Below are 25,356 nucleotides of genomic sequence, written 5' to 3'. Positions count from 1 at the left end.
CTTTAGAAGGAAAGCCCCTGAAAAACAGGAAAAAATAGAGAGGGCACACCTGCACAATACACATTCAAAATATGTATGTCACATCACCCAGTGCTTGGTAGGCCCAATGTACTTAACATGCCTCTCAGAAAGACAGCAAATATATGTGTGTCCACTGGAAGTCTTCCAACAGAACTGTTTCTGTTCCTGACCAGGAAGTCTCTAACCTGGAGGTCGGCAGAACTGTGAAGGAAGAATGTACCAAGAGAAGAGTTATTCCAGAAATGGTCTGTTCTCCTGTTCTTCTGCAGGCACGTGCTTATTGACTCCATTCAGACAGAAAATGCCAGAATGGCTGGAACTTTTCCACACAGAAGGCATCTCTTAATTACCTACTCACTTGCCACCAGCCTCCCATCTCCCACCTTCAGCTCTTTTTACACACAGTATTTCACTTCCTGTCCTCCTTAAGAGGGACTGCAAACATCAAGAGACATTATTGCTAATGCGATCATCAATGACTTTTGCTGAATATCCGTGCAGAAACGTGTGCTATGCACAGGAAAGCGAATGGAAAAATACCCAACTCTCCCTCCTTCTCTCCATTCCTCCACCTATAATAGAAAGTCACAGAATCTGTATCCCACTATCTCCTGCCAGAAGGCTATTTACATTTCTTGGGTTAGGGGTTAGCTAGGGCAAGCCATACCACAATAGCACTCCTTGCCCATACCATACATGTAAACACTAATATGCATGTAAGCACCTGATTTTAGCCAGGACTTCTTGGATCTGCAAGAATAAGGAAAAGGGCAAATTTCATCTCATGTACACGTGATAGTCAAAATCATCATGCTTGGTTCTGTCTGGGTTAATTTAACTCCTCACAAGAGCAACAGAGGGAAGGTCAGGAAGTGGAAGCACCTCTACCCTTTCAAGACAAACTGCAGTCTTGCATCTCCTGGAGTCCCAGACTGCCCCTGGTTTTCACTCTTACAATGTAACTTCCAATTTGCAAGGGAGCAGTGGGGGACAGAGGGAAGTCAAGTGTTTGGTAACAGGATTGATCCCATATGAAGTCAGAAACACAAGCAAGCAAGGGAGGGTCAGCCCTGACAGAGTCAGACACAATCACCAGGCAAGTTCATAGCATCAGGGCAGGTCTAACACCAAGCTAGGAACTCGGTCCATAAATTAGGATCCAGCCAGATGAAAAAAGATGAAAAGGGCCCATTGCCAGGCATTACTGCAACACAGCTGGAGCTATAAGCAGACACATTTATAGCATAACTTGGGCAAGGTCTGAGATGTAATGCAGTCCTTGAGTGGAGGGAATAGAGGGGGGGCACCAGGTGATGCTTATCAGCTCTATTAAGAGCATTCATGCACACAGGCTCTTGACACAGTTTTTCTAGAAGCTATGCATCAGAAGAGGTGAAAAAGAGCCAAGAGAGTTTGGCCTGAGCCAAGGAATACCCAGTGAAGTAATGAGCCCCAGCTGTTCCAGCGAGTCTAATGCTGCAGTGGTGTCAGACAGGCTCAGCTATTTCCTGTCCCAGAGTTTTGCCCCAGAACATCTGAAAAACAAACAAACAATGGTTAGGGCCAATCTGCAATGACCATGCCCAAGAGAAGAGGCAGCCAGCCAACATGACATTTGCTTTCCTCACACCCAGAAAAGCCAGGAGCAAACAAACTCTTAGGGGGGACTAGGAGAATATTAAAGGCTTCAGATTACACTAGATTTAAAGACAATCACTGTAAAATTTATCACAAAGTACTATCTTAATAGAGTGTTTTCATTATGCATGTTTTCTATGCAAGAGCACAGAATTACTTTTGCATTTCTCACCTTTTGTTGTTTTCAAATTCACCCTTAGGATTCTGATCATGACTTTTTTTAATTGAATTTCTCTACAAGGCAACAAGTAGTTGGGTGAGCACTGGAACTGATGCAGCCTAATTTTGAGCAGTGTTTGTTCTTGTGATAACTGACTTTTAAACTTCTTAACACCACCAGAGAAAGGGAGTCTACACAGGAATTAAAAGTTAGCTGAGGAGCCGACAGCCATTGTTTCTGAATGAAGCATGGAACAGAATATGTTCATTGTCTCTGGTCCTCTGTTTCTTAACCAAAACTGACCAGCTCACACAAAAGATACATACACACATTAAAAAAAGGCAAAGAGAAAAGAAAAAAAAGCAGGATTGCATAAGTCTCATTCCTTACAAAAAGGAAGCAAAAAAGGGAAAATGTCAATCACAAAATGGACACTCTTAAAAACGTTTTCACAAGAAGGCTGGAAACGCTCTGCAAAATCAGAAAAGTGGGAGTTCTGAATGGATGTATGAAAGGAACAATAAATAAGATATTAATATCTTATATTTCCTTGTAATACATTGATCAAACTGTCTGCAGAAATTGAGTAACTTATGCCTTAGTCTCTGAGGCAAGAGAATAATGACTTTTATATAATGGGAGTATTATAAAGGTTTTGAGTCTCGCTCAAGATCAGAGAGCAACGGTTGAGAACAATACCTGAGCCATAATGCCTAAAACTATTGGAGACAGAAAATTATATCTTTATTCTTTGCCCTTCAATAACAGAGCAAGGAGAGAGAGAATAATAATAGGGGTATTGCTTCATCACATTTGACAAAGTAGAACAGTGGCCACTACTTTTTGTAATCTACATAGGGAAGATAGGAATAATTCCTTGACTTTTCCTTTTTTTTTTTTTTTTTTACATAATATTTAGCAATAAAAGAATGATATAAAAGATCATCATCTTTTGGTATATCTTTATGCTTCAAGCTGTAATAAACTTCTCCTCCCCTGCTTCTGAATCATGGTATATGTAGGTCACTATGAAAGTAATGCCTCCTTTTATTTTTCCTGTTTATTTTTGTGGAAACTAGAACAGATAGAGAGCACAGTAACACCATTTAATAGAGCAAATTCTCAGCTACAAAACACCACTTTTCAACACAGTCACATTTTCACCAGCAATGAACAAGAGCATGCCATGCTGTAAAAATCTATGTGGCCATCCAGAACATGGCTTGTCTTTCACAACTGTTGCCACTTCTAAAACACACCACTCACCACCTCACTGTGCTCATATACACTGTTTGGTCTCCATAAACATTCAGTAAGCATCGATGAATGTCAGTGAGTGCACTTTTTCTGCTTGGAGGAGTTCAGTCACATACCTTTGCTCCATTTGCAATTCCACGTTGGATGCCATTTTGTCAGATTGCCCTCCTCCTGCCATCTTTCACACAGTAACAACATGTAAGGAAGGGAATATTGGTGGGAGGGTTCAACTTCTACTGCCATACCACCAAGATCCACCTCTGAGGGTGTGGGCGAACATAATAAAATAGGAGGCATTATTTTCAGAGCAGCCCTCATAGAAATGTGGTTAGAAAAGTTCTCAAAAATCAACCTAGTTCTTTCTTTTAACTCACATCCAGCCATACCTGAGAGATACTTGCCTAAAGCAATGTCAAATAGCAACTTTAATGATGAAAATGTAACAGCTTTCCTAGGAACTATAATTGAGTACTAGAATGCCCTTTAATATTTTTTTCCTTTGATTTGGCCCTGAATCTTCTTTACTGCAGTTTAGACCTATGGTTTATATTGTTCACATTTAGATCTATTGTCCTATCTCTTTGGAATGCTTCCAGAACAGACTATTCTTTCCTGTATTGGTACACCTGAGGAATATTTCTCCCACCCTCCTTTGGAGTTCTGAGATCTTGTTTCTTTTTTAATTTCTTGCTGGTCACAATCTCCAGTTATTCTTTTATCTCTGCAGAGTACCTCCATTTGACCCACATCATCTCTGAAGTATTATGCCCAAAATGCCATGGAACACTCCAGCTGAATCTTTTCCATCATGCACAGTTTGTTACCTCCAGATCTCCTTTATTTGTTCTTGTGCAAGCTCTGGCATCAGGTAATGTTATGCATAAAAGACAAGATAGACAGAAAGACACACAGAAGAGTTCAGAAAACAAAAATTTAACTTCATTTCCTCCTAATTGGTGCATTACTACAAGCATTACAGATGTTCATAAGCTCCTTTAGAATTCAAAGACTTCAGGCATCCTCTTGTTATAACATCCTACTCATCTCCTGGCAAAAACCAATTCTCCATTCCCAGCGTGATAATACTTGCAAATTTTCTTCAAGTGCGAGTTCTTCAAGTGAATTCCTGAAGTTTATTCCTCCAGATTTGCAAGTGAGTCCAGTGTGACCTTTAAGGAACAGAGCAATTAATAAAGCTCCATATACTCATTTCAGCTGGATCAAGCTATTGATATTGTATAGTAGAATTATCTCTGTAAATAACGGATAAACACTGAATGCCCTAATACTTTTTTTTTTTTTTTTCCCCAAATGTAATTTCAGCAAGTATCTGGGGAAAAAAAAAAAAAAAAACCTGTAGAAAATGGTCTTTTCTTTTAGTCTACTCTCCTTCAAAACAAAAGCTGAAGATGTTCCAGATGGAATGTGATTTCACAGTGCAGCCATGAGGCTGAAGCTCCTGCTGGTCACACTACCCTTCAACCAAACTGGAAGCTACTTCTCATAATGAACTGCAGACAAGAATTCTGACTGACTGCACTAAGTAGAGCTAAAAATAGAGAATTTTCTGTTAGCAAGAAATTTTTGTGAGACACATTCAGCTATATTAGTGGGCTGATATCCTAGAATGACCTGGTTTTCAACATAATCTTAGTACAGCCACCACTGAACACTTTCTCATCTTGTTCCAACACAAAATCGGTGTTTGCAGGATGCTTTCTATAGGCTCTGGGCAGCTTCAGTGATTCTTGGTTCTGTGACAAATTCATCATGAAGAAAGTATTCCAGCCACAGACCTTGGAAGCATGTTCCAAGACTTTTAAAATTTTAATCTCAGTTCTGTGATAGGAACATGTACAGTTTTCAGAACCTCCTGCCTCCTGGGGCTTTCAGACTTACAGCTTTAGGAAGCCTCAGACTCTGAACAAATTTGGCAACCCAGAGTTAGGAAATACTGAACAGGCCCTGAGAAGCTGTGGTGCCCCATCCCTGGAGGGGGGCTCAAGGGAGGTAGGATGGGGCCCTGGGCGGCTGAGCTGGTGGGGGGCAGTCCTGCCTACAGCAGGGAATGGGGCTGAGTGGGCTTTAAGGTTCTTTCCAGTCCAAACCATTCTGAGATTCCATGATTCCTCTTTGGATTTCCTCTGAAACACTCTGAAATATCTGCTTTGCAAGGAATCCAGCAAATCCAACAGGAATTCTATAAAACACCCGTGTTTAAAATTAATGAAAAATACTTGGAAAATACTCAGGCTCAACAAATATTTAACTGATCAAAACCTATTTCACTGAGAAATTTCCGATTAGCGTTCAAGCAGAACATTTGACCTCAAAAGAGAAAATATGCGTACATATAGTTTTCATAGTTGGTCTTCGTCCAGCAGCCTGGTGTTTTCTTGCTTCATTTCAGGGTTGGAGAGACAAAAGAGAGAGAAGAGGATGCTAGATATTAATAGTTCGATTTGCTAACAGGACAGTGGCACTTACTTTCTGATTTTACAAAAGACATGCAATTTTTTATATTACATTATGTAAAACATGGTTTCACTGAAATTCTAAACATACATGGCTACACTGAGATTTTTCCCTATAAAATTTCCTTCTGTTCATACTATAAACTCTATGCATCTTTCATACTGTTTTTGAACCAAGATAAAAAGAGCTATTGATCTTCCATTGTCTTGTGTATCATGTCTTCTAGTCTTCCACTTGCTTCTTCTAAAATAGAGGATCAGCCCCCTAAACCATATCTTTATATATATATGGTTTATATTTATATATATTAAATATAAAACAGCCTCTGGTGAGCTGTAGCCCTAATTAGAAAGAAAATTAACAGGTATAAGATTAGCAGAAACCCCGCCAGTAAAGGATGTAGGGGATATCACTAAAGAGACAGATTTTTGTGTGTGTTTTATGTTCCTCTGAAGTTGATCCCCTTTTTAATTACTTCTGCCATTATGAGAAAGCTAACTGGATTCTTTCTCTGATGAGACCAGGACAGAGCCACAGAGAGGTTCATTAATCATCTTGGATGACAAAGGGAGGAGGGGGAGTTCTCTACCAACTACTTGCTCTTCTCTTCCACGTATGTATCCCCCCACCTCCCCACTGCTCTGTTCACGTAGTGCTATCACACATCAAGAGTCTAATAAAGTCATTTTAGATTCTTGCCCTCTTGTCAAGTTCCTCCAACTTGACATTTCACATGTACTCTCCAAAATACCTGTTCAGAGTAGCTTCCAGTTCTGACTGCACTAGCACTACAAAATAATATCTCCACCTATATATGATCTGCTAATCATGAGTCCTGTCAGACAATCAAATTAGCATGATGGCAACTACAAAGATCACCACATCTTAACTGTTAACTTATGCAAATTGAAGATACATCATCTGAACCTTCACAGTTATATGTATGCCTCTTACAGTAATAAATAGGATAGAAGAAATTGCATAGAGCAAAAGGAAGGAAAAACTGGGCTAATAGTTAATGCACAGAGAGAGGCAGTATTGTCAATTTAATGGGTAGAATGCTTTGAATTAGGCCCTTCACCTAGAAGCCTGTGGAAACTATCAGGAGTTTGGGTAAAAGATGCAATTGCTAGCTTTGCATCATAGGTCTCAGCAAACTAACATCCAGATTTTATCCAGTGAACACAGTGCTAATTCTTTCCCTTTTTGTGGCAGAAACCATAGAAGAGGGTGGAGAAAAAGGTAGAGAAAAAATAAATTCTTGCAAACCTGATCAACATCTATATATCTACCAGAGAAAATCAGTAAACTTCGGACATGGCTGATCCAAGATGGTGTTTCAGTAGATGAATATCCAGTGGAAGCTGCTTGAAAGGAATGGTTACTGTCAAAAGGTAGCTGAAATGTTCCTTTAGAAATTTCTTGGTTCACTGTTGAATAAACATGGATTAGACTGTCACTCAGCAGAGAAATTGAGACCAGACAGCCCAATTTTTAAATACATCTTAGCAATATAGACTGATAATAAGGAAGAAATGTTTACAAATTCACTTCTCAATTTCTCACATTATTGCAAACAAAATGCAAATTAACCAAAAAAAAAAAAAATCCAATAGGTAGCATCATGTGGATTCAACATCATTTATAGCACATCCTTCACTTCCAAAGTAGTGTTTTGTTGATGTCCAACATTCATATCAAAAATGACCTTTCAGATCTCAAGAGTGACAGTGCAGTACATTGCTCATTTCTGTTCATTTCTGTTTTTCATTATTCTATGGTAAAATCCTGGACCTAGTGAAGTTGTTACAACCTTTATCATTCATTTCAATATTGCCTTTTGTCTGATCTTCTCAAAGAACACAGGAAAACTCCTTTCTGAAAACAAACAAACAAACAAACAAAATCCAAACATATAAAATACATAATGCAATATGTGAAGAAAAGATACTCATTCCTCTGTATCACAGCTTTAATGTCAATAGTATTAGGTACAGAATCACAGAATAGAATCATAGTGTGGTTTAGGTTTTATGAGACATTAAAAATAATCCAGTTCCAATCCTTCTGCCTCGGCCAGGGACTCCTTCCACTAGACCATGTTGCTCAAAGCCCCATCCAGTGTGGCCTTGAACACTTACAGGAACTTTTTTAGGCAGCCTTTTCCACTGCTTCACCACCCTCTGAGTAAAGAATTTTTTTTCTTTATATCTAATCTAAATCTACACTATTAATTTATTGGCATTACCTCATGCAGTTACTATATTTCCAGACAAAGCTGGCTTTCTTGTCGACCCTGTTTAGTTGTCAAAGGTCTGTCAAAGGCATAAGGTACCCGCAGTACCTTCTCTTCTCCAGGCTGAACAAGCCCAGCTCGCTCAGCCTGTCTTTGCTACAGCCCTCTGATCATACTCCTCTGGACCCACCCCCACAGGTCCACATCTTTCCTTTGTTGGGGACCTCAGACCTGAACACAGTACGATGAATGAGGTTTCACAAGAGTGGAGTAGAATGTGAGAATCACCTCCCTTGTCCTGCTGGTCCCATTTCTTTAGATGCATCCCAGGATAGGGTTTGCTTTCTGGGCTACAAGCGCACATTACTGACTCGTGTTGAGTTTTTCATCCACCAACATTCTTAGGTCCTTCTTCTTAGGCCTGCCTTCAAACATTCTCCATCTAGCCTGTATTTATGCTTAAGATTATCCTAACAGAGGTGTAGGAACTTGCACTTGGCCTTGTTGAATTTCATGTGGTTCACATGAGAACCACATCAAGTTCAAGTTCAAAAATATCAGTTCCAAAATTTGGACTCAGCCTTGAAGGACTTTCATTGTCTGGTAATCCCTGTGTGAGTATCCCCTTATAACTAAGGAAGACTTGCCTGTGCAAGGACAAAGTGTTCTCTAAGGCTCTCTAAGTTCTCAAAGTGTCATCTAAGGCTAAGACAATTCTCCAAGGAACTGTGGACCATTACAAATCTCATTCCTTTCTTGTACAAGGCTCTTTGAGTTTGCTTTCAGAAAAAAATGAACAGCAACTTGTATATAAAATAACATTTTAACCTAATGGATATTAAAAACAAAATCAAAAGCAGTAAAGCCCTAGTAAAGATAGTGGTAATACAGAAAAACTCAGTTCAAAACTGAAAAAATATATAACTGTTCTTGTTGTAAAAAGGTCAGACATCTTTTTGGAAAGGCTTTTTATATTGAATAACCTACATTTAGCGGAAACCTTACAGTTTATGTACAGCATGAAGTAGGAAAACTATGCTGCATGTGATGAGATATTGGACAAAATGGTGATGCAAAAATAGATGGACAAGTATAACTAAATTGTGCAACAAGAAACACAAAATCTGAAGCAAGTGTTGTCATAGTTGTCAGCTTTCAGTTTCCTTCTCTATTCAAATTTTCCATATGATATCTTGAGTCACCTTTAACGGGCAAAGTAAGGAGCAGTTATCATACTTTTGGTTTTACATACATAATTCCAAGTTTTTTGAAAAGCAGATTAAAAATATTCACATATTTGCTTAAGATTTTCTTTTCTGGAATTCAAAGTTTTGCTTCTGAAAGTCTAGAAAAGATTTCTGGAGAACAAATAAGTCCCAAAATGTCAAAACCTTAGATAAAACATGTAAAAAACCCGCAATTTAATATTTTATAGAAGTGTTTTTAGAATACTTTTCACATGTAAACAAATAGTCTGGAAGAAATTTTAATATGAGAGCATAAAGTTTGAAATTCTTAATGAAAAAGTTTCAGAGGCAAAAGTATCCAAAGTTGCATCATTTGTGCAAGGACTGAAATGAGAAAATCCTCACCTTTGTGAGCATGCTATGAAAACAGACAGCATTGGAAACAAGAGTCAACTTCAGTAAATGGGGGAAATACTGGCAAGCATAAACCTCGACCTCTAGCAGTGATATTCTCATTTGAAGACTTAAGAGTTCTACACACATAACCACCTATTTCTGTCAGAGTCTACTCTTGCTGCAATCCATCCCTGGGCAAAGAGCCAGTGCAAAATCTCTCCAGCACAGAAGCCCCACTTAAGCCATGGGTTTAACAGGAACATAAATGAAGGGAGTGGTTGAAAATAACCTGCCCTTAAAAGGCAGTTGTATTTCAGGATTCCCAGGCTATGGAGAAAAGGCATCTGTAAACAACAAATCCCTCAGTTTTGCCTTTTCACATCATCTTCTCTTTGGAAAAAGAAACCTTGAGCAATTCCAGTGAAAGGAACAGTTGCACAGTGGGAAAGAGAACTTTCAGTCGTTTTGTTTTTATTTAAACTCTCCTCCCTTGTCTACGCTAACAGTAGTTGAGAGATGGAGCACACCTTTTTTCCAGTTGCGCACAACATAAGGACAGGGAGATGTGTACTCCTGGAACCTCTTTGCAGATGGTGAGACCTACATCTTTTCCGCTAGCTCATAATCTGCCCCCTAGCTTCCCTGGGGCCAAGGAGATGAGGATGATCTTTATATAGCTCTCCTCAGGGACTGGGTGAATCACAGAGTAACAACTAATCCCTCCTGCGCTCTGCAACTATATAACATCCCAACTGAATAGCAAGCCACAGAAAATAAATTGCAGTTTTAAATACAAAAATCAGGCAGAAAGTACAAGCGTGGTTAGAGTAGTTATTAATTTCCATCGTAAACCAAGAAATTAAAACAAAGGTAAGAAAAGAACACAGCCAGAGATTAGGAAAGGTGCAAAACCTGCCTATGAAGGGCAAAATATCACTTTCTTCATTTTGGCACCTGATATTTTGTACATTATCAAATATATATATATACATATCCTGTGAGTGAATCTTCTGCATGATTTCTTATTTTTTCTGTTAGAGAAGGCAAGGAGACTTTTTTTTTTTTTTTTTTAAATGCCTGGCCACCATGTTTGGTATCTGAGCTGTATCTCATGCACTGTTTGTCATTTCACGCCACTTAGAACAAATCCCAGCTGGCCAGAGTCCTAGTCCTGTGGACTGTGAGTCATGGATATTAAATGACCATCATGTGAGCGCCCGCACGCTGCTGTGCTTAGTGTGTGACACTGTAAAGTTGTACAGTATCTTATCACAGAAGATCATCAGTGTTAACATAAAGTCTGAGCAGGGGTGGTTTCATAACAACACAAAACACTCATTCTAGCAAGCAGGAAGCAAGGGTTAAAGATGTGTGAAGCACAAGCAGAGATAAGAGTGTTTTCTGGTTTATTAGAGGAGGAGTAATGCAAAATTAGCTGCTGATTCTGTAAGAGCAGAACTGGGGCAAGAATGGAAAACAATGGACAAGATTGCTAGAAACTTTAAGTCTTTGCAATAAAATCCCACAACAGTCTTTTCATAGGGTAAATACAACCTAGTCTAGTCTTACTGAAGTATCCAACTAGGAGAAGTAACTGAATAAAAACATTGAAGAGTCTGGCTATTGGGAACCAGTATAAGTCTGGAGATGACTGCAATACCATCTCTCTGTTCAGTATTTCAAAACAAATAGTAAGAATTTTTCACTGACTTTATGTGGACAATCCTTGAAATGCATGATTCCAGTCTAGCAGTAGCCCAATTAAGAAGACATATTAAGCAATACATTTCATGCTAATCAATGCTGTGCAGAAAATCTGTTCTACAGATCAGACTGAAAAAATCTTTGTGCAAGAAGGAAACAGTATTTTCAAAGAATAGCACTTCATACCTGGATTAGGTAGTTCTATTCCATTCTAGTTATGAGCTGAGTAAATTAGTGATAAAATCAAGATCTATCTCAGACAACATAGAGGAAAGCCCCAGAAGAGCTAGCTATAAAAACCCATTTCATCAGCAAGATTAGTTTACTTAGGAAGGAAATTCTTGTTATCCTTGGTGAAGTGTTACACTGTTAGCTTCTGCAGATTAATATTATGTACTGCTGTCAAAGAGGCATGAGTCTCTAACATATCAGTCTTCAGTCACTGCTGTAGGAAAATGACATTTCTAGCTGCCTGTCTCAGCTTAGATCCATTTTTCAATCTTGCATATGTTTTTCCTCCTTCCAACAGCTACCAGCTCCTTCCCCCTATCCCAGCAGTTTCCCCTATCTTTGCTTATATTTCTACTACATCACAGCAGAGCAGTCAGCTCTCCTTAGGTCAGCAGAGCCAGGCATTCATAGTGTACACTTTCTAGGAGTTTTAAATGCATCATGGCATTTAAAATGTATTATATTTCTTGAGTTAAGTACTGAAACTTTTGTATTTGAAGCCTGTTCATGGGCTAAAAGAGGCAGTTAAAACTCATTACTGATGTATGACAGTTCAGTGTCTTAAAAGAGGTGACTGAACTCAGATGAGGAAACTATTTAAATTGATCCAGCTATCAACAAAATAACCAATATAAAGATATCAGCGAGTCCTGTCAGAGAAGACTGTAGCAGTTCATGAAACATGAAGCCTAAAAATTTGGGAGATTTTTGCAAATGCAAGAAAGAAGGAAACTTGCTGCCAATGCAGAAACAAGATGCTAGAAAAAGCTATGAAACTTCACTGAGGCCATTCAAGACACCAGCATATTGGCAGCCACTTCAGCATAAGAAAATCAGATCTTTGGGAAGTAAAGATATGAACTAGAGAATCTACTTAAAACCTTCTAATCCGAAAGACCTGGAATGGCTTCTGTTGGCTAATCCATACATTGTCACTTGTTGTCCCAGTTTGTTACAATCCAGTTTTCCTGAATTACATGAAATTGTCCTACAAGTCTGAAAACAGACTGATAATGTGCAAACAATGTGTATGTGACAGTAAGGCTAGTCAAAAGCGCTGGGGTTGACAAGAAGTCATTGGTATTTTTCAAGGTCCAAGCTTTCTTTTTAATTTCACCTGTTTAAGTGAAAGCATTTTAAAACTGTTTTTTGAAAACATACTGTAGTAAAACCTCCAAGGGATTTTTTTATGAATAGATGTGCTTTATTTCTAGCAAGAATTAATGCTTTTGCATAAGGGTTGGAAAGCAGTTATACAAGCAAAGGAAAACAGAAGTCACCATTGATCTCTCAGAGATAGCGCAGGCCTGTCAGTCTAATTTGGCTGTTTGAGAATATAAATATTTTCTTCTTTTCCTTCTACAACTGTGATAACAGTCTGTAAGCCAATGTACAACTGAAGTGTCACCAGAAATTACACCGTTTGCAAGAAATGCAATTTAAAATGATTATAATATCAAAATTATACTAAAAAGCTTGAAATCTGTATGCCCACAGGGCAATATAGCACTACATTTGTGAATTGATGCCACAAGCCTGTAGACTTATTTAGTTCTATAAATATTTTTTCAAGGAAATATTTAATTTTTCTCCTTTGGAAAAACCCTACCTCAGAAAACTGTATAAGAGGAATGAAATCGGAGCGTGTGCAGAGAAGGGCAACAGAGCTGGCGAAGGGTCTGGAGCACAAGTCTTATGGGGAACAGCTGAGGGAACAGGGATTGTTCAGTCTGGAGAAGAGGAGGCTCAGGGAAAATCTTATCACTCTCTACAGCAACCTGAAAGGAAGTTATAGCGACGTGGGGTTGGTCTCTTCTTCCATGTAACAGCAATAGGATGAGAGGGAATGGTCTTAAGTTGTGCCAGGGTTCAAGTTGGATATTAGGAACAATTTCTTCTGAGAAAGAGTAGTGATGTATTGCAACAGGCTGCCCAGGGAGGCGGTGGAGTCACCATCCCTGGACACATTCAAGAAATGTGAGGATGTGGCACTGAGGGACATGGTTAGTGGTATAGTGGTGATAGGCTGGTGGTTGGACTAGATGATCCTGATGGTCTTTCCCAATCTTAATGATTCTATGAAATTGGAGGCAAGACGATCATGTTCTGTTTTCCAGGAACTGAAATCAGTTCCACTACCCATATTTTTTCCAGTCTTAAGATCACAGCCTCACTGCAGTCATGCATATTTTCCCCTTTATAATTACTTTTAACATTTCAGAGAGTTATGATGTTTTCCAGGATTCTGGAGATCCACGACTACTTTGAGTTTCAAAGGAAATGAAGTTCAGATGATCACACAGTGTGTCCATTCATATATCTCTCTTTCCTCTTCTCTCTCTTGGAATAACTGAGTAATTTTATTCACATTCAGCATATGGATGAAGAATGTCAAAGCTAAGACATTTCAACATGTTCCGTGTTTGGATTAAGGAAAGAGAACTGAGCTGGTGCTGTCAGAGGGATACAGCCATTGTGCATGATATGGGATAGCAGCCAGATGGCTATCAGCATGTGTACACCGGCAGGGCAACGACTGCCAATGTAGTTCTGCCCTGAAGTTCAGACAAAGGTTCTGTAACAAAGTTGGGACATCAGAAATGTATTATAGAAAACCAGCTTCTGTCTTCAGAAAAGAATGGGGATTCCAGCCTCCAAAGGTACCCAGAAGCACAAGATAAACCAGATCTACGTACTGCCAAAATTATGTAAGTAAGGGGCTCTCAGCCTTGCCAAAACAGAGACGGGTATCTGTGATTTCCTAATATCCAGCAACACTGGGGTTTTGCAACAAACACTCACTCACGGAGGAGTATGGCTTTATATCTCTGTTTCTGTGCCAGAATTTATCCTGAAGCATTCAGTAAGGCACTGTTCAGCTTGGACTGCAAGCGAAAGGTATTAGTACTCACAGAAGCATCCTGCTGAGCGCGGGGAACTTCGGCACAGTTGGAAACCTATCTAGCTGTGCTGACATACAGTGCAGTGACTTTGCTGCTATAGCTGCCATACTCTTTTTAAAGGTGGTTCACTCATGAACTCAATCTGCTTCAAATGCATCTACATTATCATACAAACTGATGCATACAAAAAATTGTTTGTACCTTTCTGCTCAGTCATCTTCCTGGAGGGGGAAAGGAAGGTTTTTAAGGAATTAGGATCTAGAAAACTTGAAATTAGTTGAGCAAACACAAACTGGAGAGAAAAATTACAGAAGAGAGGATCAAGCAGATAAAGCTCAAAAGTACTATCTAGCCAACAGCCTAATTATGATAACGTGGTATTTATCTTCACATTATCCCTGTTGGGCTGCAAATCACTACAATTTTTATATTTTGCACAGACAACACTTAAATACTGCCTGCAGTGCTAATGCTCACACATAAAACCCTCATGTTGGCATCTTGCAAATTCAAAGGAAAGAGGGCACATTGAGGGCAAGGACTACCTGAGCAATTCTAGTGGTCTGTTTTATGACGAGGTGAATGCCTTGCTGGGAACCCATCAGCACATAAACACCATGCAGTGATCTGTAGCTGGCACTGACAACAGGAGTGTAGGCAAAGCCTCAGTCATAGCGCTGAGGGGAAAGGGAGAGCTGAGACTGACAGCAGTATCACAGGGAGATGAAGCGAGAAAGACTAAGAGAGGGTCAAACTGCTGCAGAAGACAAGTTGCCACGGTGTCTGGTTTCAACCAAGAGTCAGCAGTGATGTAACCTGCACTTAACTCCCTAACTCACTTGTAACCAGTGTATCTGTTAGCATACAGATTGCCTTAGAATGTGAAATCCACATAGCAACACTTCATGTGGATACATGCCTATGAATTACCAAAGCCAGAATATAGAAGCAACTTCTCACTTTCGTTAAACAGAACTGTGCAGGAGATCATCCTTAGCTTACAAAGTGTGATTAATGGGTCTCAAAGGAGAGAAGAAATAATTTAGCCAAGAACGGCCATGACAAATTCTGAAATGGGTTTCAGTGTGAAAGTAAAGAATTTCATCTAAACACCAGGAAGTTTGTTACTGTGCGGGCGACAGAGCGCTGGCACAGGCTGCCCAGGGGCTGTAGGGTCTCCTCCTCAGAGACCTCCAGACTCTGCCTGGCCATGGGCCTGGGCACCCTGCTCTGAGTGGTCTGCTGGTGCTGGGCTGACCTTTGTTCAGGAAAAAAATAAATAAAGGACTGTCCCTAGTGAAGGATGTTGACATATAAGCAACAGGATCCAACAGTCATTCTGACTATGGGGCTTACATGCAAAGGCAGAAGTAGAGGCTGAACTTGGGAAGAAATTGTACCTGACATAGTCCATACCTATTGAGTCTATGGAGAAATGAAAGGTACTCCAGCTTGAGATGCTCAACAGAATTCCAATTACACTTATCAAGACCAGTGAAAAGTGATCAAATACACAAAAATAAAGAAAGCTTCTGTGACAGAATTTGATTGCAGTAGTGCTGGAAACAAGTAATGAGGATAAGGAGACCAGTCACCATGAAAGTAGTGCCATTAACGTCTGCCTTATATGTGTTATGGAAAAGGTAATTCCACTCTGGTTTACGTCTCTCTTTTTGTTATAGAAATGAGTACTGGGTGTAAGAGCTCAGGTGATTCCAGTGGCCCCAGGGAAAGGCACAGCAGGACCCTACTGCCAAGATAAAAGCACTTCTGGGAAAGCTTTTTTTAAAAAAAGGGCAGAACACACCACACAGACATGGAGTGAGGAAAAAACGTGAAAAACAGCCCTGCAAACACTGCAGAAAGAGGTGCTCAAGCAGAAGTACCATGAAACCTGTGGAGAAGCCCCTGGTCATAGAATCGGCCCTTTAATGGTCACTTAGTCCAAATTCCCCCACAATGAGCATGGGCACCTACAGCTACATCAGGTCACTCAAGGCCTGACCTTGGATATCTTCAGGGATGAGGCATCTACCACCTCTATGGACAACCTTACCATAAAAACCTTTTACTGGGGAGAAGGGAAGTCAGGAGCAAATGGTTGTTGAACCTGGGAAAAGGGGGAAATGGTGGTAAAGGTGTTGTTTTAATTTTTGTCTATTTCTCACCATCCAACCCAAACTGAATCAATTTCCCAAAGTCAAATCTGTTTTGGCTGTGACGGTAAATTGTAAGCAGTCTCCCTGTCTCAATCTTATCCCAGGAGGTATTTCATCTTAATTTTTCCGCTGTCCTTTTGAGGAGGGGGAGAGAGAGCAGCTAGGTGAGCATCCAGCCTCCCATCACAAAATATTAGCATTGATTCATGGGACTGGAGGGACTGATGATAAATCATAAAGATGGGCACCTGTACTATCAAGTAGTGGTAATGTGCAAAAACAGGAGACAAGAGGAATATTACTAATTTAAGTCTGTCAATGCAAAACATTGTTTTCATTCTGTCTGAGGTTTTAGAACTGATATAAGAACTATGAAGTACAGCCCAGTGAAATTCAGGTGTATTTCACTCTGGCCAGTCATTTCAGTTTTGTATAATTTCATTGGATTTTTTAATACATGACAACACTGACTTTATTGGTAACAGTGTGCTAAAGCAGACATACTTAACACTAAAAAAGAAGGAAATCTGCAGCTACATAATCTAATTCATGTTGAATGGAGACGATGTATCAAAATGTGCCCAGATATTAAAAAAACCTTGAAATCTAAACTTGTACAATATGAGTAGTATCTGAAAGATGTCAATTGTCACTTTAGTCTTAAAATGATATAAATCCTAAGAAATACATTTTTATGTTGCTAATCTATGTAAACCCTCCTGAAATTTGTCTCTAATGTAGAAGAATTAGTGTACTTTTTATCCTAATGCTGAAGATGATACAACTGTAATATCAGTCATATCATGTAACAGTCTTTGAGGAAAAGAGATGTAGAAAGAATTTGAAGTGTGAAACCTAGAATCTCGTGGATTGCTTTTGGCCACAGAAGTTCCCATGCATCGGAAGAAAAAAAATGGCGTTGAGCAACCTAAGCAGGTCAGAAGCTCCTTTGAAGGCCATTTGTGACCATCTCTGCCTGTCATATGTTCAGCATAGACTGTAGTATAGGAGTGGAATGCCAAGTGAATTACTAGCAAAGCGCTAGAAACAAATTCAACTACAGAGCTCTCCCACAGAATATTTTACTTCCCTTTCATAGCCATTTTCCGGTCCCTGAGTCAGGCTGGATACCTTAACCTACCTATATTTCAAATTCTCTTTCATATTCAACACAAATATTAATGTTTTTGGCTTGGTCATACAACACACAGAACTAAGGAGGCTCCTTAAGGCAACTTGAGTGGCTTAATACATCTATGCACATATACATTTTCTCTAAAACGTGAAACAGAGCTGGATGAAAACGTTTCTGAAACATAGGGAAACTTCTGAATTGCAGTGTCTGTACCATTCTCCCATGAGAAGCAAAGCTTTAGAACTCACTGACTCGTGGGAGAATGCATCTGCACAAAAGTGGGCACCAAACAAAGCTAGGAGGTCAGTAAAATCCCAATTTATGAGTGCAAATTACTTGAGTGGGTATTGCATGTGAGGCCTTCTGCCAATGCAAACAAAAGTATTTGAAAGCATTCTTTCCACACTGTCCTGGGAAGAAAGATGATCCCATGGAGGTAGATTCTGAGAGGAATGGGAAGGAAAACTGATTCGCAACAATGAGCTGAAAAGTTCTTATAGAAAGATTACTGCATAAATAAACATTTGTGATGACTCTTAATTTGTTCCTCTGTCTTTACATATATTTGACTGCAGTTATCATGGCAATTATGTCATGGCCTTAGGCTCCACAGTGGTAGCCTGGATGTACATACCATAGAAGAATTAAGGTTGGAAAAGACCACTAAGATCCAGTCCAACTGTCAGTCCCCCATCACCATGCACACTAAGCCATGTCATTTGGTACAAAAAGTACGTCTGCTGAACAGCATTACAGATAATAAACATTTGCTGGTCCTTCACCAGCATAGCAGATTTACCTTACTATTGATATTAGTGTATTTTGGTAGAATCCCACCTATCCCAGCAACATCAGTCACATGACTACAACAGCTCTACGTAGCATTAGCAATATCAGAACACCCTTCTCACATTTCCTGTACTGACAACAACGTTGTCATTTAATTTAGCTTGCTTTTTTATCTAACAAATCTCACATAGTATAAAAACATGCAGGGTTTAAACGAAGACAAATAGGATAGACATAGCAAGCAATTACCCAAGTGGTCACCACAGGTATTGTAGAAGTAATGACATCAAGCTCTCCCTTGGAGGTTCTGTTGAGCTGGGAGGAAAGGGACTGTCTCAGTAATCTTGAATGCATATGACAGCTTCCTGATACCTTCCACATCCTGAGTTGTAAATGCTCTGTCACTCTTACGTAGAGCAGAAGAAAAGCATTTCTAACAGGTCAGCACAAAAGCGTGGTTCCATGTGGAGTTATGAAGTTTTCTGAAATTCAAGATTAGGGCTGGGATGTATCACAAGACTGGGAATTCAGAAATCAGATAAATGTCAGAGAATAAAAGAGCTGAGGCAGAAAGAGACAGATGTTCCCCTGACACATAGCTAAACTCACTGGTAGGAGACTTTGGCAAAAGCTTGTGGTCTGTGTGTTCCTCTTGCTGTTGAGTGGAACTGGGTTTTGTAAATTCTGTAAATAAACAAATGACTTCAAGACTGTCTCATTTTTCATTCAGACTCACCCACCCTCCTGCAAAGTCTTGGTATTCAATTTGCCTTGAAACCAAAAGGGCAATGAGGCTATCATCCCCTGGTTAGCATATTAAAGTAGCCCAGCAACAAGCAACATAACACTGAACTACAGATTGCTCCATCCATTAATCTGTTCTCATCCTTTTCCCTTTTAACAGTGGTGAGCCACAGAGAAAACAAAAAGTTGTTCTCATCAGATTTTAGACTTTTTTACTTTAGTAACAAGAAATACATGATTGAAAGTAAACAGTTTACTTTTTATTTGACTTAGAATATGCTTAAAATGACATTTCTGGCTCTATTTCAGTAGTTCCTGGGCATGGCACTAAAAAATGTAAAATGAAAAGTAACAATAGTTAACAATATTGTAAACTCAAAGATACAATACATTAGGAAACTGACAGAAGCCTAGATGTGTTCTGATTTTATTTGAACTGTACTTATATTTGACATATATCAGGAAGGTTGGGAAATTCAAGCAGATTAAAAATCTGCTCTGAAATTCTGCAAAAAGATGGCCTGCAGAAAAGGTTTACATGGCCAAACACATCTTCTTGATTTATTTGCATTGAACAGTGTTCTAAAACCAGGACTAATAACAGCAAAACAGAGCAACTAGCCATAGAAATACTTAATAGTCCTATAAGCCATACGAAACTACATAACAGAAACTTTCAGGAGTTGACTGACAAAAACATGGTACCCTGCTATGTCAATTTAATTAAGAGCTATTCTTTGCAACTTCAATTGACAGTTGGGAAATCTGTAAACTTATCTAAGCCTGAGCAGCCTTCCACTTGCTGTAGTTCAAGAGAGGACCCTCTTCCTGCACTCTTCCCTTGAACTGTTTCCATGGAATGCTGTCCATATTCAGAAAAATGTACAGGTTGCCAAACTGTCAACTGAAGCTGTAATGAATGGCTCTAATTACATTCAAGTAGCAGAGAGCATTGCCATTTTAATCAAATCTGAGCCTTGTGAGATATTTGGCAGAAATACAAGAGAAAGCCTGAGGAATACAGTGCCAAAATGTTAGTAACCTTTTATTCTAAATTCTGCTTGTTGGAGAACTGTATGCCAAGTGCTTAGCAAAGGTTGGAGGTTTTTTTTGTTGTTGTTGTTTTGTTTGTTTGTTTTGTTTTTGAAGGGGGCATGGGGGGGGTCAAGCCTATACGGTTTCTCCACGACTTATTAGCCTGTTCTATAACAACAAAGGAAAACTAAACCAAAAACACAGCCCTGTAATTTCAAAACTAAAAATGATTATCAGCAAGTTAGCTAATCAGTCAGCTGCTGTCACAGTGCCAGTCACAGAGGGAAGGAGGACCTAAGAGCATCGTTTAAATCAAGGAGTTTCTGCCAGTGCTCAGCTTTGTGTTGTGTACAGCAAGAGACATATCAGCAAATTGCTTTGTCAAATATCTGCTCAGACACTACCGCAGCTCCTTTCCACATGGCACAGCTTTATGTTCTCGAGCATCTCCTTACTCTAACACAATGTGAGAGACTTTTCCTTACCAGTGTCTGGTATTCCATCTCTTTTTACAAATCTAAAATCTGCTACTAACCTGCAAGCTATTTATTTAGTACAGTTTCCTTTAGGAACTTGTCATTCATACATAAAGTATAAAAAACAAAATATTCAGCAATGGGAAAGAATAAGATAAATTATCCAAGCACTTGCATGGTTAATAGTTGGACTGGACAAGAAAGAAAACAATCTCTGGAGCTTTTCAGAATCTATTCTGGAAAGTGAAGGAAAGCAACAAAGGAAGGAAGCACCTTCTTCCAGAGGAATTCATTTGTTAACATAAGATTTTCAAGGTTGCTTTGGTTCCCTCTCATGAAAGGATCTGTGCCAAGAGTATTCTAAGTGAAACAAGATAAAAATGAAAGGATTTGTCTCAGACATTTCAGGTGCAGCATAACAGATTGCCATCCACCATTTCATTTCCAAAAGATGGCTTTCATTTAATCCACCAGCATTGTGCTAGTCTTGTCCTGCCAGTCATCACACAGCAATTCTGCAGCTTCATGTCCCATGAGATGGCTGGATGCCAACAAAGTCTTTACAGTTACAATTGCATGCTCTTGTACCAGCTGCATTCCCAGAAGAAAAGGCATTAAGAGGAAGGCTTCTTCCAAAGTTCCAAATAGTCTCCATATTCATGTTCTTTCACTACACTTTCCATGTTTACTTGGTATGTCTTTATGTTGTGCAAAACCTAAAAGATGGGCAGTCTGTGCAACTATATGTCTCATAACTTATTTCGAAGTAACCTCCACTATATCGTTATTCAGCTTCCGAAACAGCGAGAGAATTCAGAGAAAGATGTTGCCACAATAGATACACAATAGATAGTCCAACCACAGCCTCCCTCTATGATGAATCTTATCAGCCAACAGACTCTCAATTTCTAATGACTGTTTACGAGGGTGGATAACAATAGGACAAGGAGGAATGGTCTTAAACTGAGACGGGAGGTTTATGTTAGATATTAGGAGGAAGGTTTTCACAGAGGGTGGTGACACACTGGAACAGGTTGCCCAAGGAGGCTGTGGATGCCCCATCCCTGAAGGCATTCAAGGCCAGGCTGGATGTGGTTCTGGGCAGCCTGGTCTGGTGGTTGGCAACCCTGTACATAGCAGGGGGTTGAAACTAGATGATCATTGTGGTGCTTTTCAACCCAGGCCACTCTGATTTCTAATCCTAATCTTTTTCCCCCTCACATAGAACTGAATGATTGGAGTACCAGCCACTTCCTTCCCTTTTTGGTGAAGATGTTCCTAGTGAAACTTTCTCTGTTTTCTTGGAAATTTTCTTGAAAACATTTTTTTGGGACTACTGATGAGTTTTTTTGGACAAAAGATAAATGTGCTGTTATCTTTTTCTGGAAACAGCATGTTTTGAAGCATCTGGTGAATTAACTTTCTGGTACTCTGATAAAACAGATTAGCATGGGACACGTCACAGGCATCTTCACTGCTGATGCAACTAAAATATCAGATTATCTAATATAAGGCGGAAAAAGATTTTTTGTTTTTCTTTAATGCTGGTTGTATCCTCCATTCTTTAAATACATGCATAGGTCTTTCTGGCTTCAGCTAATAACAGATGTTTTAAACATGATGTAAAAGCTGCACACAGAAGGATATTTCTCCCCTATCAACTTCAGTTTGAAGCATAAAATATAATTATCCTTTATCATTATCTTAGCCTGCCTTGTTCAAAGAAATAAGATACAATCTGGAAGTGTTTCTATGCCAAAAAAATGTGCTAGCCTTTTCTTCTAAAAACTGATTTGCAAATAGCAGGGAAGGGAGAGAATCCTTTTTCTGAGTTAGTAAAAATGGAGTGTTTGCTTCACTTTATGTTCCAATACAAAGCCTAGTACCATAATAAGCACGAGATAAGAGCATTTGAAATGCACAGAGGACACCTAAGCAGAAACAGTCTGCTTTTCAGGCATGATGAGCACTTGCTGCAAATGGTGGTGCCTAAGAAGAGCACAGGCTGAGACCATCAGAACTGAGATCTGTTATTGGGAGATATGTTCTGTTCTGTATACCCTGATATCTTAAGATATCTCCCATGTTATTTTGAGGAAGAGTGGTAATGACAATACTATGAAAACTAAATGAAGTCAGAAACAGGAGTGCAAAAAAATTTAACAGACATTCACAGAATCACAGTCAGCCACAGAACTGTAGGAGTTGGAAGAGACCTCTAGAGATCAAGTCCAGCCTTCTGTTTAATCAGGTTCCCTACAATAGGTCACACAGGCAGGCCTTGAGTATCTCCAGAAAAGGTGACTCCACAACCTCTTTGGGCATTCTGTTCCAGTGCTCCATCACTCTGACAGTGAAGTTTTAGTACGGAACTTCCTGTGTTCCAGTTCCTGCAGCCCACTGAACTGCCCGTCTACTTGACTCCTGCACTTTAGATATTTATAAATAGTAATGAGATCCCCCCCTCAGCCTTTTCTTCTTGAGGCTGAACAGCCCCAGTTCTTTCAGCCTTTCCTTGTATAAGAGATGCTCCAGGCCCTTAATCATCTCAGCAGTCCTCCAACAGACCCTCTAGAAGTTCCCTGTTTTTCTTGAACTGGGGAACCCAGAACTGCACACAGTACTCCACATTTGACAGAATAGAGGTTCACCTCCCTCAACCTGCTGGCAATGCTCTTTTTCATGCACCCCAAGATACCATTTGCCTTCTTGACCACAGGGGAACATTGCTGGCTCACAGTCAACCGTTTGTCTACCAAGACACCCAGGTCCTTCACTACAGAGCTCCTCTCCAGCAGACCGTGCCCCAGCCTGTACTGATGCATGCAGTTATTCTTCTCCAGGTTCAAGACTCTACTCTTGCTCTTGTTGAAACTCATAAGGTTCTTATCTTTATATCTTTGTGTATGGGTTCTCTAAGCTTCCTCTGTTATCTTTATACTTTAACATGGAATCAGCTATCCCATCTATTGGAAATATAATTTGCCTGATGACTGAAAGATGCAGTGTGGACATTTACATAGGAACTAATCACTTTAAGTTCTTCTTAGAGTTGATGTACATCTGGTGAGCCTAATTACCACAACCTGAATTAAGCAGATTTTTTAAGATAAGTGAAATGAGTCCCCTGCTAGTGGTGCACATTGCTTTCCACTGTCCATGAACACAGCATTGGTGATGAAGTTAGCAGTTAACAGTTGAAAGGAATCTGAGTGCAATGAAGATTGAAGGTGTTTATCTTCACCTTGAAAAGCAGAACCTTAGGTCACTGCAGTCTTGCCAATGGGATCATGCTGTTTTACACCAAAGCAAGAAATAGAGTCATTTCTGTTTGCTTTAGAGAGAAGCAGACTGCTTATATACATTTTGTGCTGTAGATTATAATGTAAAGATTTAAACACTGAAAAAGATGATTTACCTCAAAAGAATTCTGCTTTCCCATAGATCCAGTGCTACAACATCTAAGCTGTTATGTCTTGAAGTACATTGTAGAATGCAGTGACTCCAACACTTCATTGCATAGTGTATGCTGTTTCCATGTAGGAAACCCCTAGTTCCTCACGTTCCTATGGCCCGGCCAGGGTTCACGCTGTCCCCGCTGTGACCCGACCATCTCACCACATGCACACCAATGTGATGTTAGGCAGGATGGCGTTTATTGCAAGTGAAACAGCAACTTATATACTTTACATGCTTATCTATGTTACTACGTCCATGTGCACTTACTCATGTCTAGTACATCTACGCCTCCAAGCGCGCGCCAGCCCCTTATCACAGAGCAGGGGAGGTCCTATCACATCACAGCCCAATACCCCGCAAACACCTACTGCAACAGTATGCATATCCAATGACAGCCTCAAATAGGACTGCAGCAGTGTCTTGACATGATGAGACTGAGTTCATGTTAAGGCAAGCCATGTCCATTCCATAGAATGGTTGTGGAGATTTAGGTCTTGCTGAATCAATAGATAGTAAAGCAGTGTTTCTCACTGTTCTTCCCATAAACTGCAGAAGACTACTCCAGGAGCCAAAAACTAAGAAGGCATAAATACTGCTGCATGTGAGGTCATTTTGAATTGAATGTAGAGATGGAGCACAGGAAATGTACTACCGTTCTCACTGAGTGCAGCACTAATCTTCGAGGGTTTAGCAGTTTTACTTTGGTTGTTATCATTTTGTTATGGTGGTGGTAGTTTTGTTTCAGCAGCGATTGGAAAATACACACATACATGACTCAGCTGTCCAAAGATCACACTCAGTTTCATATTGAGCTTGTCACCATACTAGTGCCAACTTCTGTTTCAAGACCTATTAGTCTGTCATGACTACCGTGGGTCAGTACTACAGCTTAAGTTTCAGACACAACAGACTAGGGTTCCCATCAGATTTGATCAGCAGTGACATATAATATGAGTACTCCCAGCTTCATTAGTCAACCGTGAGTCTTGTTAAATCTGTTGAAGCAACTTTTCTTATCTTTGTCATTATATAACACAGATAAGACATGATTACTTGATATGGTGTTGTTCAGGTCACAGAAAAAGCAAAATTTCTCCTGACAGGTTCTCGGCAATACCAGGCTAAGTATTCACAGGTAAGCCTATAGGCACATAGAGAAAGAAGAGTTGAACTCACCCAACTGGTGAAGATGCTCTCTGGCTACACAGCACTCCCACATAGCAGGGTAGATCTAAGAGAAGATGTCTTTTCAGTGGCTGGTCCTTATATCAGCCCAGGGTGGCTCCACCATGGGTCCTCCCCTTCACGTCAGGTGGGGAGCACAGGTGCAAACAATGTGCCAGTGCTCCCT

At 39.8% G+C, this 25,356-nt stretch overlaps 2 long non-coding RNA genes across 4 annotated transcripts in view; both read right to left on the bottom strand.

Annotated features, from left to right (window-relative positions):
- Positions 1–25,356, bottom strand: part of LOC149918506 (uncharacterized) — a 95,577-nt gene that overhangs the window by 4,483 nt on the left and 65,738 nt on the right. The gene's annotated exons all lie outside the window — the stretch shown is intronic.
- Positions 2,889–25,356, bottom strand: LOC116226533 (uncharacterized). Of its 3 annotated transcripts, XR_016465076.1 has the most exons (5): positions 25,182–25,235; positions 18,703–18,773; positions 18,541–18,606; positions 6,821–6,915; positions 2,889–4,245 (listed from the first exon to the last, which is right to left on the bottom strand). It is a non-coding gene; the product is annotated as an uncharacterized LOC116226533 (long non-coding RNA). The 3 variants fall into 3 exon arrangements; XR_016465075.1 differs by having other exon boundaries at positions 18,541–18,773; XR_004166345.2 differs by lacking the exons at positions 18,541–18,606; positions 18,703–18,773 and having other exon boundaries at positions 25,182–25,356.

The sequence above is a fragment of the Phasianus colchicus genome, chromosome 3 (assembly GCF_987193195.1).
Source record: "Phasianus colchicus chromosome 3, bPhaCol1.hap1.1, whole genome shotgun sequence".
Lineage (NCBI taxonomy): Eukaryota > Metazoa > Chordata > Aves > Galliformes > Phasianidae > Phasianus > Phasianus colchicus.
Note: the sequence above shows the minus strand (reverse complement) of the source record. Positions and strands in the feature narration are given on the sequence as shown.